The sequence below is a fragment of the Anomaloglossus baeobatrachus genome, chromosome 5 (assembly GCF_048569485.1).
Source record: "Anomaloglossus baeobatrachus isolate aAnoBae1 chromosome 5, aAnoBae1.hap1, whole genome shotgun sequence".
NCBI classification, from domain to species: Eukaryota; Metazoa; Chordata; class Amphibia; order Anura; family Aromobatidae; genus Anomaloglossus; species Anomaloglossus baeobatrachus.
The window spans coordinates 439683431-439701673 of NC_134357.1; the positions used below are offsets into that span (position 1 = coordinate 439683431).

Below are 18243 nucleotides of genomic sequence, written 5' to 3' on the forward strand. Positions count from 1 at the left end.
ATTGTGTGGAACTCTTTGGACTACTGTAAGGACGATAGCTTTGTTATCCGGTCCGAGGATTGTCGGGAAGGGCCCCCGAATCTGTTTTATGTGGACTAATCGTGTGCTGTTCCTGTATTCCTGTTAATAAACCTGTTGGATCGTCCCTCAGCCTCGTCCATCCTTTGCTCTGCTGTACACCCCGTCACAAACTGGTTGGCAGCGCTGGGATCAGAGCAGAAGGAATGGAGGACAATGGCTCAACATCAGGAACCAGCACTGCAGAGTACAAGACCTGGACTTTGGGGAGCCTGCAATCAAAGGCCCGTGAAGTAGGAGTTCGTTTCAAAGGACTCTCCAAGGAGCAGCTGATTGAGGCGCTAGAAGGAGTCTGTTCGCAAAATGACGTGGAGGAAGGATCCTCACAGCAAACGGAAGAAAGACGGCAGCCGGAGGTGAATACCCAAAAAAGTCAATGGGTTGTGTGGTACAAGGAGGAGATGGCACTGCTTGGAGATGAGGCCACCATAGAAGATAAGAGGGAGGCCATGCGTGGAGCTAAAGAGAAGGAGCGCAGGATGGAGGAGATGGCACTGCTGGATAAGGAGCTCGCTGTGGAAGCCGCGAGAGGTTCCAGACAGACTGTAACCCCAGCACCCATCATGAGGGAACTTCCCAGGGTGTCCCGCAAAGACTTTAAGCCGTTTAATGAGGCTGCAGGCGACATTGAGGGCTTCTTCCAGGACTTTGAGCATCAGTGTCGATTAATGGAAGTCCCGGACAGGGAGCGTGTCCGGCATCTGGTTGGGCTCCTAGAGGGGGGAGCTGCTGAAGCCTATAGAGCTATGGACCCTCGGTGGAACTGTGAGTATGCGGCTATTAAACAGACTATTCTAGAACATTATGCTGTGACCCCAGACACTTACAGGACTCAGTTCCGTGCTTTAGCCTGTGATGGGGAAGTGTCTTTTAAGATATATGCTCATAGACTCAAACAAATATGTAATCGCTGGCTGGAGGCAGAGGAGGCCTTATCTTGGGAGACCTTCATGCAGGTCATCCTAAAAGAACAATTCTTTGCCCAGTGCCCCGCTGAGATCCGGGAATGGGTGCGTGAGAGAAAACCAGCGACAGTGGAGGAAGCTGCTGCTCTCGCTGATGAGGCTCTCACCATCAAGCCTCAGAGGAGGGTTCTGTTGGAGGATGGAGAGACGCCTAACAGCTCCACAACACCGGATGCCCCCAGTTATTCTGTCCCCATTGTTCCCCATTCCTCTAAGCCACCACATGTTGATACCCGTGTTAATGTGCCTCCAGTTGCTTCTACTGCACTTTCTGGAATACGCCGGGGAGAGGAAGTAACAGAGCGCAGGTGTTATGTTTGTAGGCATCCCGGGCATTTGCAGGCCTCATGCCCAGCCAGGCCATGGAGGAATCATCCTCAAACCCCTACAGCACCTTCAGGTGGGAGCCGGCCTCCAAGTTCCCCTACCCCTTACCCAAGAGGACGCCTTGGATGGAGGGAGACCCAGCTCAGATGCTATCAATGTGGACAGCCAGGGCATCGGCAAGTCTCCTGCCCAGCTGTTCAAATGAGGACTGATCCTGCACCCAATCGGATTGTTAATTATTTACAGCCCAGTGCCATGGAGGAAGATGTGGCACCGTTATGTGAGGACTGGCCTAGTGACTCAGCCCCCCATGTTGCACCACCAGGAGTTTACGGGGTGCGACCCGCAGTTATGACGACTTCTGCTCATCGAGGTAAGCACTTGCAGGAGGTTGTGCTGGATGGACAGAGACTTGTTGGATTTTGTGACTCGGGTGCTTTCCTCACACTGGCTGATCCCCGAGTGGTTAAGCCTGAGGCAATCCATAGAGGACCTGGGATTGTTATTGAACTGGCTGGTGGACAATGGAGGACTATTCCCACAGCCACTGTGGATCTGAACTTTGGTTTTGGGGTCAGGCGATGTGTGGTTGGGGTGATGGGTGGTCTGCCTGCAGCTGTTCTCCTGGGCAATGATGTGGGAGAGCTACGATGCCAATTCGTGGCTGCATGAAGCCACATGTAAGTAACGCTCTGCCTGTGTGTACTTAACCAGTGACCTGTAGAGGTCCCTAGTACGTACACAAGTTGGGAGGGGGAGGGATTGTGAAGATGTAATTTACCCTCTCACTGTATATGCTGTGATACTATGTCATGATATGTATATTTCCCTGGTTGTATTAGTTGTAATTCATGTATTTTCTTGGGGGAGCTACTGGTCTCAATGTGTCTCTCTCATACAATTGTAGTCTTGGCATCTAATGTGATTATGTAAATAGCCTGTCCTCTTCTTTCCAGAGTTGTGTATCTAATCTGTAATTGCATTGGCCAGTGAAGGAATAGTCATTGTTCTTTACAGCAGGGGATCCCTTCATCTACTGTGGCTGGCAGACATATTGGAGCCCTGTGATGGACCAAACCATTGATGATAGGATGTGTGACCCCTACCCCCTGAACAAACATGGTGGGCTGGTCAAGCAGCACAGACAATGCATTTCCCTTTTTGTAACTTCAGAGTGAGCTGAAACTTGAAGAGAGCAGGAGCCCCAGCCTGGGTGGCTGTGGACACGGACAGAGCTAGGCCTGTGTGGCGGCCCGTGGGATTGTGTGGAACTCTTTGGACTACTGTAAGGACGATTGCTTTGTTATCCGGTCCGAGGATTGTCGGGAAGGGCCCCGAATCTGTTTTATGTGGACTGATCGTGTGCTGTTCCTGTATTCCTGTTAATAAACCTGTTGGATCGTCCCTCGGCCTCGTCCATCCTTTGCTCTGCTGTACACCCCGTCACATACACTATAGACAGGTGTCCCATCACTCAGCTGGCAGCTATCTCCCTGGCTCCCTCATACACTAGTCCCATCACTCAGCTGGCAGCTATCTCCCTGGCTCCCTCATACACTATAGACAGGTGTCCCATCACTCGGCTGGCAGCTATCTCCCTGGCTCTCCCATACACAGGAGCACTTACTTTAAGTGCTCGTGTTCTCTATAAGACAGACACTAGTACACATCTCTGGCAGTGACTCATCTCTTAGAGAAGTAAAGGATCCACGGTAGGAAATTGGACCTGTTGGGTCCTCATCTCCCTGAGAATCAGACTGTTGGCCAATCCTGTCTATCTCCGGGTTCAGCCAACTGTAGTCTGTGAACGAGCACCTTAACTACTGTATCTAAAGGGTATGTGAACTGTAAGGCTATGTGCGCACGTTGCATAATTTCATGCATTTACGCTGTGTATAGCACTGCAGCGTAAATGCATGCGTCCTGCGTCCCCTGCACAATCTATGAAGATTGTGCATAATCCGTGCGCACAATGCTTTTTCGAATTTTTCGAACACAGCGATTTGAGTCAAAATGACAAAATCTCTGCATTTAAAAATCCAGTATGTCACTTCTTTCATGCGTTTTGGATGCGGCTCCCTCTCTGTCTATGGGAGAGGCAGCATCCCGAGCGCATGAAATCGGCATCTATTCTGCAGACACACTGCATCCATTACGCAGTGTTTCTGCAGCGATTTAAAGCGCACATGCACTGCCAAATCGCTGCAGAATTTTCAGCATGGATACAATGCAACATGTGCACATAGCCTAAGGGGTACTTTGCACACTACGACATAGCAAGCCGATGCTTGCGATGCCGAGCGCGAAAGCCCCCGCCCCCGTCGCAGCAGTGATATCGTGTGATAGCTGCCGTAGTGAACATTATCGCTATGGTAGCTTCACATGCACTCACCTGCCCTGCGACGTCGCTCTGGCCGGCAAACCGCCTCCTTCCTAAGGGGGCGGGTCGTGCGGCGTCACAGCGACGTCACACGGCAGGTGGCCAATAGAAGCGGAGGGGCGGAGATGAGCGGGACGTAAACATCCCGCCCACCTCCGTCCTTCCGCATAGCTGGCGTGAGCCACGGTGACGCAGGTAAGCTGATGTTCCTCTCTCCTGCAGCTTCACACACAGAGATGTGTGCTGCTGCAGGAACGAGGAACAACATCGTACCTGTCGCTGCAGCGGCATTATGGAAATGTCGGACACTACACCGATGATACGATTACGACGCTTTTGCGCTCGTTAATCGTGTCATAAAGGATTTACACACTTCGACAACGATGCCCGATGTGCGTCACTTTCGATTTGACCCCACCGACATCGCACCTGCGATATCGTAGTGTTCAAAGTACCACATCCTTTGAGTTTTTCAGGCAGAGGACTGGTTAGCAAACACTACCATATTTTTTTATTTTTTAAATTGAAATTGTATTGTGCTAGTAAGAAAGTGCAGATCTTCGTTCTTTTAGCATTTAGCACTTTTTAAAGAGAAGATCTGCCTTACATACATGTCGTGTGCACGACTCATAGTTTTACGCTGTCAGTAAGGGGCGCGACCACTTAAAGTGCCTAGGGCAGCACAAAGGCCAAATACAGCCCTGCGCTGCGACATCGCTAGCGATTGCTAGCAATGTTGCGAGCGATTGCACCCGCCCCTGTCGTTCGTGCGACATGTGGTGATCGCTGCCATAGCGAACAATATAGCTACGGCAGCGTCACACGCATATACCTGTTCAGCGACGTCGCTGTTGCTGACGAACAATCCCTCTTTCAAGGGGGTGGTGCGCTCGGCGTCACAGCGACGTCACAAAACGGCCGCCCAATAGAAGAGGAGGGGAGGAGATGAGCGGCCGGAACATGCCGCCCACCTTCTTCCTTCCTCCTTTCCGATGGACGCAGGCAGGATGATGTTCGTCGTTCCTGCGGTGTCACACACAGCGATGTGTGGTGCCGCAGGAACGATGAACAACCTGCGGAATGAAACACCAATGACATTATGATTTGGAGCGACGTGTCAACGGTCAACGATTTTTGCCGTTTTTGCGATTGTTGATTGTTGCTCCTAGCTGTCACACGCTGCGATGTCGCTGACGACGCCGGATTTGCGTCACAAACACCATGACCCTGACGATATATCGTTAGCGATGTCCCAGCGTGTAAAGCACCCTTTAATGTATGTACATTTTTTACTTTGCAGAAAGTAATAAAAATGCCTTAAAACATGCTCTCTCTCATTATTCTGGGATTTGGAAAATATAAGTAATTTGATAATCCTAACTGACCTAAAATGTGAAAGGTTTATTCTGAATTCATGTCAGATAGTGAGAAAAACATGCATATGTGTCTTTTTAGATAATGTACAGTTAGGTCCAGAAATATTTGGACAGTGACACAAGTTTTGTTATTTTAGCTGTTTACAAAAACAAGTTCATAAATACAATTATATATATAATATGGGCTGAAAGTGCACACTCCCAGCTGCAATATGAGAGTTTTCACATCCAAATCGGAGAAAGGGTTTAGGAATCATAGCTCTGTAATGCATAGCCTCCTCTTTTTCAAGGGACCAAAAGTAATTGGACAAGGGACTCTAAGGGCTGCAATTAACTCTGAAGACGTCTCACTCGTTAACCTGTAATCAATGAAGTAGTTAAAAGGTCTGGGGTTGATTACAGGTGTGTGGTTTTGCATTTGGAAGCTGTTGCTGTGACCAGACAACATGCGGTCTAAGGAACTCTCAATTGAAGTGAAGAAGAACATCCTGAGGCTGAAAAAAAAAAGAAAAAATCCATCAGAGAGATAGCAGACATGCTTAGAGTAGCAAAATCAACAGTCGGGTACATTCTGAGAAAAAAGGAATTGACTGGTGAGCTTGGGAACTCAAAAAGGCCTGGGCGTCCACGGATGACAACAGTGGTGGATGATCGCCGCATACTTTCTTTGGTGAAGAAGAACCCGTTCACAACATCAACTGAAGTCCAGAACACTCTCAGTGAAGTAGGTGTATCTGTCTCTAAGTCAACAGTAAAGAGAAGACTCCATGAAAGTAAATACAAAGGGTTCACATCTAGATGCAAACCATTCATCAATTTCAAAAATAGACAGGCCAGAGTTAAATTTGCTGAAAAACACCTCATGAAGCCAGCTCAGTTCTGGAAAAGTATTCTATGGACAGATGAGACAAAGATCAACCTGTACCAGAATGATGGGAAGAAAAAAGTTTGGAGAAGAAAGGGAACGGCACATGATCCAAGGCACACCACATCCTCTGTAAAACATGGTGGAGGCAACGTGATGGGATGGGCATGCATGGCTTTCAATGGCACTGGGTCATTTGTGTTTATTGATGACATAACAGCAGACAAGAGTAGCCGGATGAATTCTGAAGTGTACCAGGATATACTTTCAGCCCAGATTCAGCCAAATGCCGCAAAGTTGATCGGACGGCGCTTCATAGTACAGATGGACAATGACCCCAAGCATACAGCCAAAGCTAACCAGGAGTTCATGAGTGCAAAAAAGTGGAACATTCTGCAATGGCCAAGTCAATCACCAGATCTTAACCCAATTGAGCATGCATTTCACTTGCTCAAATCCAGACTTAAGACGGAAAGACCCACAAACAAGCAAGACCTGAAGGCTGCGGCTGTAAAGGCCTGGCAAAGCATTAAGAAGGAGGAAACCCAGCGTTTGGTGATGTCCATGGGTTCCAGACTTAAGGCAGTGATTGCCTCCAAAGGATTCGCAACAAAATATTGAAAATAAAAATATTTTGTTTGGGTTTGGTTTATTTGTCCAATTACTTTTGACCTCCTAAAATGTGGAGTGTTTGTAAAGAAATGTGTACAATTTCTACAATTTCTATCAGATATTTTTGTTCAAACCTTCAAATTAAACGTTACAATCTGCACTTGAATTCTGTTGTAGAGGTTTCATTTCAAATCCAATGTGGTGGCATGCAGAGCCCAACTCGCGAAAATTGTGTCACTGTCCAAATATTTCTGGACCTAACTGTATGTAAACTACTAGTTTCAACTTTGTATATATCACACAAATACATGACAACTGCAAAACTCTGCAAAAAAAAAAAATGCTGCAAGGTATGAAGAGACTAGCACTGTGTGAAGACGTAACAGATTTTATGGGAACTGTTACGGTTGCTGCGAGCACTGGAGACTAAGTCCAGATTTCTTGCTACTGCACATGTGCGAGCACTGGAGACTAAGTCCAGATTTCTTGCTACTGCACATGTGCGAGCGCTGGAGACTAAGTCCAGATTTCTTGCTACTGCACATGTGCGAGCACTGGAGACTAAGTCCAGATTTCTTGCTACTGCACATGTGCGAGCGCTGGAGACTAAGTCCAGATTTCTTGCTACTGCACATGTGCGAGCGCTGGAGACTAAGTCCAGATTTCTTGCTACTGCACATGTGCGAGCGCCGGAGACTAAGTCCAATCTTGGAGCCATTGCACATGTGCGGGTGACATCATCGCTGACACGAGGTCACATGTCTCTGACACCTTCTATGCCGATTGGTCGCTGGTCATGTGCTTGTGACGTCTTGCTCGGTGATAGGCCAGCATGACGTCACTCCTGTCATTCTGGCAGCGGATTGGCTCTGGTGTCCTCCATCTTGGATGAGGCACAGAGTCTATATAAGACCCTGACACACGCCGCATGGTGCTCAGTCCTCTTGGTTCATGCATATGAGTAGATGCTCTGTGCGCGTTCCTCTAGGCATTCCTCTGTCTATGCTAGGTGAGCGCTACCGGCAGGGTAGCATTCTTATACCTTACAGCTTCGGCTGCTGTCCGTATCCTTACCTCTTAGGGGAGCGGACATAGGCAGGTGCCTGAGGCACATGGTCTGGCTGGGCCTTGTGATTCTACTCGTAGGTGGACGTTGCCGCTAGGGTAACGTTCCTTATACTGCGTCTGGCAGTTGTTCGTATCCTCGCACACTAGGGGAGCGAACAGAGGTAGGAGCTTTGTGCGGCTTACGCTGCTGTTCGTCTCTTTTGCACCACTAGAAGAGCGGACCTAGGCAGGTGCCATATCTAGTGGTTCGTGTCCTCGCACACTAGTGGAGCGAACGCAGGTAGGAGCTTTGTGCGGCTTACGCTGCTGTTCGTCTCTTTTGCACCACTAGAAGAGCGGACCTAGGTAGGTGCCATTTCGCACACATTGCCTTTGTCTCTGTGATTATTAACAGAGATCATTCCACACACCCTCCAAGTAAGGGAGGAATTGCTTTACTTTCTTATTATATCCTTCTGTGAGTTAACAGAGGTATTGCACTCTGCCATAGTCTGCAGCAAAGTCTTTGCACGGTGGACCCTGACTGTCTGATACTCCTTTCGGTTATTATCAGACAGCCCCCCGTAACAGGAACACTATGATCAGGGCTTTTTTTTCTATGTTAACGGACTTTGGGCCAAATTTAGCAAAATGTCTCAGTGTATGCTGAATTTGACAAGTTAAAACACCACGAGAACTTGTAAGTGGAATGACAGAATCAACCACTGACTGAGCAGATCTGTGGAGTAGAAGACAGATTTATTATGGTTAAAAAGAATAAACAGCTGATATCAAGCGGTTAGACAAAAAATATTTGTATTTCAGAAAATTTAACGGGGTTGTCCAGTAATGTATATTGATGGCCTATCCTTAGAAGGGCCTCCCAGTAGCTTTGGGCCTCCCCAGCCTGAGAATACCAGTCCTCAGCTGTCTGCTTTATCTTGGCTGAGTATCAGAATTGGGGGAGGGGGGCATGTAGTTTTTAAATGATTTATTTAAATTATTTTTTAAAAAAGCCATGTGGGGTGTCTCATATTTTGATACACAGCCAAGATAAAGCACACAGTTGGGGGTTGTAGCCTCCAACTGTCTGCTTGATCTGTGCTGGGTATCAAAATACGGGGGACCCTATGCCATTTATTCCAATTATTTATTTATTTTTACACTCCACTTTGGGAACTCAGACTACTAGTGTGAGGCCAGCAATCACAGACGCCAGCATAGAGAGTGGGAGTGCAGTCTGACTGCAACCAATCACACACGCTTTCACATTGGGTGGGTGAGGGAAGCAGTGAATATTCATATGGCCGGTTTCACACATCCGGCTTTTCGCCGGTTTGCCGGATCCGGCGCTCTCCCATAGAGTGACTACAGTACAGTGACAGCGCAACAAGCGCCGGTCACATGCTGTCATGTGACCGGCGCATGTGACCCGGAAGTTACAGCGCTGTCACTGTACTGTATTGTCTGTACGGGAGAGCGCCGGATCCGGCAAACCGGCGAAAAGCCGGATGTGTGAAACCGGCCTAAGATTTAGTGAATCGATCCGGAAGTAGTGTGACAGCAGCGCAGAAACTCGGTAAGTATAATTTTACTGCTTTAGCCCCAATTTGCTTCCTTTTCCAGCCCCCTGGCCCTTACTACCACCATTTTATAGCTCTTAAGTTTGGGTTTCCATAGACTTATATAGAGTCAAGATCAGGTCAAGTGTGGTCCCAAACATCTGCGGATTCACTCACCTCTAATCAGAAGCACTCCGTCAGCTTCCTAATATCGTTTTCATGATCGCTGTTGTTTTGCCTAAGCTGTAAATGTTGTTAAAAAATATGTTATTTCTTTCTTTCTATCTATTCTTTCTTATTATCTATTCTATATGTTCTTTCTATTCTGTTTTACCTATTCTATTTTTTCTATTGATCTATTCTAGCTATCAATTATCCTATCCTATTTTGTTTCACCTTTAAAAAAACGCACTAATAAAAATGTGTCAAAAAAGGGGCAAAATGCATGCGTTTTTGGATGCATTTTGCCGCGTGTGCATTTTTTTTAGGTCAAAAACGTGCATCTGTGTGGTCACCACAAAGATGCAACGTGCGCACATAGCCATAGCCTTTCTACACTTCTGACCTGTATTTTTGCATTGAATATAGTCAAAATATAGTGGAAAAAAATGCATGGGCAAAAACGTACCCATCATTGGACCAAAAACTCAGTGTAAATGCACCAAAACGCAGCAAAAACCACGTGCATTTTTTGATGCATGTTTTGGCCAGAGGGTGCATTTTTTGCTGAAGAAACAAAACTACAGTGTGCGCACATTGCCTTATAGAGATTTTTATTACTGTATATATCACCCTTTTACAGTTCACAGTGAGTGCAGCTAACGTCTTCATATAGTATTTATGATCTATAAACATATATCACTTATAATCTTAATGATTTATTATGGTCATCTAATATGTCTGTACAAAAAGTTGTCTGTCCATGATTTTTTAAGATGTCCATAAACAATAAGAAACAAAATTGGCATCACTCCACTGTCTGTGGGAGTGATCTGACCACACTGTAGCAATTATTGACAGTGGTCGCTGACTAGTCTGCTATCCGCAGACATGGAGAACAGAGAGAATGTATCATTGTTTTTAAACAATCACATGTAGTGATTAGTACTTGCAAGAAGTGGTCAAACGAAAGGTAACCTGCGGAAAAGTCATATGCACCAAAATACTAATCTCACTGTTGCACGTGGGCTGTTAAGGCTACATGCACACGCTGCGTTTTTCCTGCGTTTTTTGGTCCAGTTTTGTTGTTTGTCTTTCTGACATTTGACTTCCCAGCAAAGTCTATGAGAAGTCAGATTTGCTATGCGCACGTTGAAGTTTATTTGTCAGCGTTTTATTTGTCAAAAGTTTGTGACAAAAAAAATGCAGCATGTTCATTCTTTTTGTCAACATTTGTCACAAAAACGCATGTTGTGAAAAACGCACCAAAAACGCACCAAACACGCACCTACAATTACAAGCATTTTTCGTGACATTTCCAGGCTCTCTCTGACAAGGTGCAGTTTTGGCTGCATTTTGGCTGCGTTTTGGCTGCAGTTTGTGAACAAAAAAAGATGCTGCGTGCGCATGTAGCCTAAGGCTACTTTCACACATCCGGTTTGAGCAGTGCGGCTCAATCCGGCTGTGAAACCTATGCAACGGATGCGGCGAAAACACCGCATCCTTTGCATACGTTTTTATATGCGGCCCGTCCATTTTTTTCCGGTTGCGGCATGCTACTGAGAATGCGCAGTGGAAGAAACCGCATGCGGCGGCCAAATGCGTTTTTTTTCCGCATCGCGCCACATCTGGCATCCATAGGCATGCATTGAAAAATGCGCCGCAGTGGCCGGATGCGGCGCAATGCGTTTTTTTTGCCGGAGCAAAAAACGTGCCAGGGAACGTTCCATCCGGCCGCGGCATCGGCTAAATCTGCCGCATGCGGCAAAAACCGGACCGAACGCAAGCCCATGCGGCACAATACGGCACTAATGTAAGTTTATGCAAAAAAACCCGCAACCGGCGGCAAAAAAAACGGTTGCGGTTTTTCTGCAGAACGCCGTATTGTGCCGCAGAGCAAAAACCGGATGTGTGAAAGTAGCCTAAGGCGTTTTTCACAATATGCGTTTTTGCTGGGTTTTGTGACAAATGTTGACAAAAATGCAGGAAGAATGAACATGCTGCATTTTTTTTTGTCACAAACTTTTGACAAATAAAACGCTGACAAATAAACTGCAATGTGCGCATAGCAAATCTGACTTCTCATAGACTTTGCTGGGAAGTCAAATGTCAGAAAGTTCTGACAACAAAACTGCAGCCAAAAACGCAGCAAAAAATGCAGCGTGCACATGTAGCCGATCTCATCATATGTCAAAGAAGACCTACTCTACTACAGATTGTTTGAATGACAGATAGTTGCTGCCAAGCACTGCAGTTTACTAAAAAATGTGCAGGTCAGTGGTTTTCTGATCTGTATAGTGATTACATTTGATCACTGCTGGAGCAGCTATAAGCTGAATGATGAGGATGCTGGGTGTTGGAGCCCTCCAATCTCATATTGGTGACTTATGCACAACCCCTTTAATGGATCTGCTGCTGGATATCTTCAAAGTATTGTGGAGTCTATAACTGGATGGGTCAAAGCTTTCTTGGTGGCCAAGAGAGATCTACAGAATATTCTGTAGGTGATTTTAATTAAATGGTTTAACAACTTTAACATTTTTTTTTACAAGGGCAATATTAGGTAGGGCAGAGAGATAGATGACAGATGTCTTTGTGAACTGTTGGTGACAGATGCTCTTTAAGTGCCAACACATCAAGTCATGTTCAAGCACAAAGTATTTTCTTCTTCTGAAATGCACGTTTGATCTCAGAAAAATAAATCACTCTTCTGACACATCACTGCAACAATCTCTGAAATTGCCATAGCCCAGCATGTTGACATAGGCACTTTAGGATCAACAATCTCTTTGACAGATGCATACCTTTGCTGGTTTGGAGTCAGTTTAAAGGGGTTGTTTGCTTTGGACAATCCTTGTGTCCCCAAACTGAAGACTAATCGCAGGGTGTCACACTTCTTCAGTCAGCTGTAATCTGGTGGCAAACAGTAGCAAATGTTTCATTTCCTGCAGTACCACACAGGGAAAAAAAATCAGAATAGTAACCATTCAAAATAATGTCTGTTTCACATAATGCAAACATATGGTTAATCTTTAGAATGAGAACCTTACTCAGGGTAAGGCCTCTTTCACACGTCAGTATTTTGCATCAGTGTTTCATCAGTGTGTCATCAGTATTTGGATGCCAAAACCAGGAATGTCTCCAAAACACAGAACACGTGTCAGTCTTTCAATTATAGTTGTTCTAGTAAGTTCCACTCCTGGTTTTGGCATCCAAATACTGATGACACACTGACGAAACACTGATGCAAAATACTGACGTGTGAAAGAGGCCTCAGGTTGAGTTTGACAAATAATTTTCAACACCTTTTTTGCTTTTTAAAGGGGATTTTCCAACTAACAAAGTTAATTTTAAAGTTAATTTTAAAGTTTTCATTTTATTCAATAGAGCTTTGAATAATAATAATAGGTTCCATAATTGGATGTGTTTAAATAAAATGTTCATGTGCTGAGGTAATTCGTGATGGGTGAACCCAGATTGTAGGGCTGTGTGCACATGGTTCATTTTTGCCTTGTATTTTCTTCCAGATTTTCATAAATTTGCAAGGAAATTCTGATGCCAGCAAAGTCTCTGAAAATTCTGAAATGCTGTGCACACGTTCAGGATTTTTTCCTTGCAGATTTTGTTGCAGAAAAAGATCTGCAGCATGTCAATTCTTAGAGCGTTTTTTCCTGTGTTTTCACCATTGAAAGCAATGGAAAAAAAAGCCTAAAAAACCACTGCAAAAACGTATGTTTTTATTCCACAGCGTTTTTACCTGCCAGAACATGCAGATTTGGGTTGTTTAGATTGTGTGAAACCAAATTGGCAACATGTGCACATATCCTAAAAGTCCAGATCCGTGCAGGTAATCTAGTACTCATGCGCTGATCCTGGACCAAGAGTTCTCAGGAAACTCCATGTAAGGCCTGTTTCACACGTCAGTGATTCTGGTACGTTTGTGCTTTTTTTTCTACGTACCAGAATCACTGACATACGCAGACCCTTTATAATCAATGGGTATGCTCACACGTCAGTGATTTTTCACTGACCTTGTCTCCGTGCAGCGTACCCGTGTGTCCGTGATTGCCACACGGAGACATGTCCATTTTACCTGTGACCGCAGGTAAATTGACCTCAAGTGACCTCCTTAAACTCAGTGACATGCGTCTCCTGGCAGAACACTGCATTTTGTTCCCAAGAAATGCAGATTTGCTGCTGAAATTTATACAACACATTCCTGCATGAAATCTGCATCTTCTAGGAAAAAAAATGCATCAAAACACAATTTTGCCAGGAGATGTAGATTTTGTGCAGGAATATGGTGTATAAATTTCAGCACCAATCTGCATATCTTGGCAAAAAAAGCACAAAAATGGTTTAGATGCCGTTTCGGTTTGGTTTTCTGCCAGGAGATGCAAATTTGGTGCTGAAATGTCTGCACCAGATTTCTGCATGCAGTTTTGATGTGATTTTTTGCTGGGAGATGCAAATTTGTTACAGAAATCTGATACAGACATTTCAGTTAAAAAATATAGTTGGACCCGCCAATCCCAAATATCCGAGGGTTCACCCATCACTAGAGATAACCTTATAAATGTGTCCTTGCTATGTACTGTGTAATGGCTTTGTCTGAACGTACAGGGACATGGTCCGATCATACCACAGCTCCTGGCAGGAGGAAACGTGAAAAAGTACTGAATTAACTTTGAGGTAAAGAAAAAAAAAATGTAAAAACAGACAATGAAATGTTTAAGATTATCTCAGCACAGGAACATCAGGAACATTTGTTTTATACACATCTAATTGAGGAACTTATTAATATTCCAAGATCTATTTCTTAAAACAAACTTTGTTCTTGGGAAAACCCCTTTAAAGCTTACCTACTCTTTTTTTCCATAACAGTGCAAGTAAACAGAAAAAACTTTGTAAAACATCTTATTATTGAAGAAAAAAAATCCTCTTTCCCCACTTAGCAGTCACATCCTTTTTTTCTGCCATGATCAATCACTTTCAAAAACTGCTTAAGGCCTCTTCACACGTCTGTGAAAATCACGCACGTTTTTCACGGACGTGTCAAAGGTGCGTATTGCCCTCCGTGAGCCGTGTTTATGGCACACGTGTGTTCTCCGTGTGTTATCCGTGATAACACACGGAGAACGGGAACTTTCTGCTCACCTGTCCCTGGCGTAGCTGTCCGCGGTGCTGATCTTCGGTCTCCGGTCCTGCCGACTCCCCGCTGCCGCTGCTTCCGGCCGCAGTGAAGTGAATATGCAATGAGCATAATGAGCGGCGGTCGGAAGCAAGTGACAGCAACGGCAGAGACAGCAGGGCTGGAGAAGGTGAGTAAAGTTTTGTTATTTTTTTCACAGACACGTGTGTTTTCTCCGGTGTGTGTCACATGGAACACCTCCGGTGTGGTCCATTTGCGTTCCGTGTGACATCCATGATGCCGGAGAAAACAGGACATGTCTACGTGTGGAGCACACGGGCACACATGTGCTCCACACGGACACACGGTCCGTGGCAGAACACGCACGTGTGAGCAGACCCATTGATTTTAATGGCCTTACGAGTGCCCGTGTCTCCGGTACGTGAGGAAACGGACCAAACACGTACCGGAGACACGGACGTGTGAAAGAGGCCTACATTTGTCTACAGTTCTGTTTTCTGAGAGCAATCAAAGTAAACCTATGGAGAACAGAGTGCAAACAAGCTGTTATAGTGAATAGAGCCTGCAGAAGAGAAATCAGCTAAATTATGTACAATAGTCATAGCATAGACAGAAATAGTGTTATTTCTAGAGTACACCTGAAATGACAAGTACATTTTAAAGTATATAACAAAATAATACAACTACATAGAGTTTTGTTTGTTTTTTTTTTCATTTATGAGGTCTGCCATAAAACTCTGTACAGAACACACAGGTGCATCTCAAAAAATTAGAAAATCCTAAAAAAGTTAATTTATAACCAGATCTTGGGGGATTACTATGAGAAACTGTATGGTAAGGGGAATGAAGGTGGTGAAGGAGGGGCAGAATAGCTGAAACAAATAAACCTCACACGACTCAGCACAGAGGAGCTGACTAGTCTGAATGCAGAAGTCACAATAGAAGAAGTCCAAAAGGTGATAGGAGAGTTAAACGTACATAAAGCTCCGGGACCCGATGGGTTCAATGGGGAATTCTATAAAGTGATGAAGGAGCAGATCTCACCGATATTGACACGTATGTTTAACAAAATATTGGGAGGCACTGAAATATCGAGTCACCTCAACACGGCATATATAAAACTCATACTTAAGGGAGATACATACTAATCCAGCAAATTATAGACCGATCTCTTTGATCAACCAGGACCTAAAACTACTGGCCAAATTGATGGCCAACAGACTTGCGGAGATATTGCCGAGAGTAATCTCTCCAGCCCAATCAGGGTTTGTAAAGGGGAGATCGGCGGTGACCAATATAAGAAAAACCATGCTAGTAATGGATGCCAATAGGCACGGACAACCACAGAAGGGGGGATTTCCAGCCATGATCACATTAGATGCCGAAAAAACATTTGATAATGTAAAGTGGTCATGGCTGTAAACAGTAATGGATGAGGTAGGCATTCAGGGAGCATTTAGAACATTCATTAGAGTATTATATGTGAATCCTAAAGCCAGGGTGGCGACACCAGGATTTCTGTCGAGACCTTTCTCATTGACTAAAGGGACTAGACAGGGGTGCCCATTGTCCCCACTCCTGTTCAACCTGCCGATCGAGCCCCTATCAAGAATGCTGAATGAGGGAAATTGCTTTGAAGGTATCAACATTGGAGGGGAGGTGCTACGGTCAGCCCTGTTTGCGGACGACATTATATTGTTTATGAATAAACCCCAGAAGGAACTCCCAATGACACTACAACGGATAGAGGAATTCGGAAACTTGGCAGGTTTCAAATTAAATAAGGCAAAATGTGAAATATTGTTTCTACACCAACAGAGCACAGCGGTGTTGGCAGCTCAGGGAATAGGAGACAATGTCCATGGGATACCAATAGCGAGAACCCACGTTAAATATCTGGGAATCCAAGTGGGACGCCAACCTGCATCGATATATGAGTTAAATTTTAAACCACTGATAACGAAAATAGAATGGGAATTGAAGATGTGGGAGGGGCTTCCATTGTCCCTACTGGGTAGGAACCATCTTCTAAAAATGATGAGTTTCTCAAAACTTCTATAGCCAATGCAGACTATCCCTATATTATTAAAACACACAGACGTTAACAGGCTGAACAAGGCGTTTTCAACCTTCTTGTGGAAGGGAAAAAGGCCAAGAATAAAAGCTGAGAAATTAATGCAGACGCTGGAGAAGGGGGATATTAAAATGCCAAACATTAGAGGGTACAATCTGGCGTGCCTCATGAGACATGTAATAGACTGGTTAAGGAAGACAAACGGTTACTCGGACATAAGATTGGAAGGCGAGTCCTGTAAACCCTGGGATTTGGGGGCAATATTGCATACGTCATTTGCTAACATACCACGGCACATTAAAAACTCACTAATATGCAGAGATACAGTGATGGCGTGGAAGGCGGTGAGAAAAAAATTCAACTTACCCTGGAGAATTTCTAAATACTAAAACATATGGAGTTTCCCGGAATTCCCAGCGGGCAGGAAAAACAAATTATTTATAGAATGGAGGAGAAAAGGTATAAAAGGGGTGAAAGATCTGCTTCATGAGACGGAAAATAGATGGTTGTCCTGTCAAGAAATTGTGACAAAATATGGGCTATCTCCATTCCAAGTTATACAATATAAACAGATAGAGAAAGGTATAATGCAGCTATTGAGAGATGTCGGGAAGGAACAAGAGATGAATGATATGGACCAACCTATGCAGGAGCAGCGGGAGATTAACATAACTTCACTATACAAAGCTTTGCGAGAGGTGTTAGGGTACCTTCACACTTTAGCGATGCAGCAGCGATCCGACCAGCGATCTGACCTGGTCAGGATCGCTGCTGCATCGCTACATGGTCGCTGGTGAGCTGTCAAACAGGCAGATCTCACCAGCGACCAGTGAACAGCCCCCAGCCAGCAGCGCCGTGCAAGCGACGCTGCGCTTGCACGGAGCCGGCGTCTGGAAGCTGCGGACACTGGTAACTAAGGTAAACATCGGGTATGGTTACCCGATGTTTACATTAGTTACCAGCGCACACCGCTTAGCTGTGTGCAGGGAGCAGGGAGCCGCGCACACTGAGCGCTGGCTCCTTGCTCTCCTAGCTACAGTACACATCGGGTTAATTAACCCGATGTGTAATGCAGCTACATGTGCAGAGAGCCGGAGCCGGCAGCACAGGCAGCGTGAGAGCTGCGGAGGCTGGTAACTAAGGTAAATATCGGGTAACCACCTTGGTTACCCGATGTTTATCTTAGTTACCAGCCTCCGCAGCTGCCAGACGCCGGCTCCTGCTCCCTGCTCGCTTCATTTGTCGCTCTCTCGCTGTCACACACAGCGATCTGTGTGTCACAGCGGGAGAGCGCCTTTGAAGAAAACGAACCAGGGCTGTGTGTAACGAGCAGCGATCTCGCAGCAGGGGCCAGATCGCTGCTCAGTGTCACACACAGCGAGATCGCTAATGAGGTCACTGCTGCGTCACAAAAAGCGTGACTCAGCAGCGATCTCGGCAGCGATCTCGCTGTGTGTGAAGCACCCCTTAGTCCCCTTAAACACGGATAAGACCCTGGGAAACTGGGCGAGACAATTGGGAGATGAGACAGCAGGGGACAAGATACTAAGAGGATGGATGAGAATGAGAAAAGAGGTGGTCAATGAGAGCTTGAGGGACACACAGTTTAGACTGATACACAGGGCGATCTATGGGCTTCAACATAC

The 18243-nt window shown here is 45.4% G+C and overlaps 1 long non-coding RNA gene across 1 annotated transcript in view; it reads right to left on the reverse strand.

The window, feature by feature from the left end:
- Positions 1–9384: 9384 nt before the first annotated feature.
- The window catches only part of LOC142310275 (uncharacterized), a 191953-nt gene continuing 183094 nt past the window's right edge, over positions 9385–18243 (reverse strand). The window contains exons 2-3 of the long non-coding RNA XR_012754116.1: positions 12176–12316; positions 9385–9455 (exon numbers count right to left, since the gene is read on the reverse strand). This is a non-coding gene — a long non-coding RNA (uncharacterized LOC142310275). The remainder of the gene's footprint in view (positions 9456–12175; positions 12317–18243) is intronic.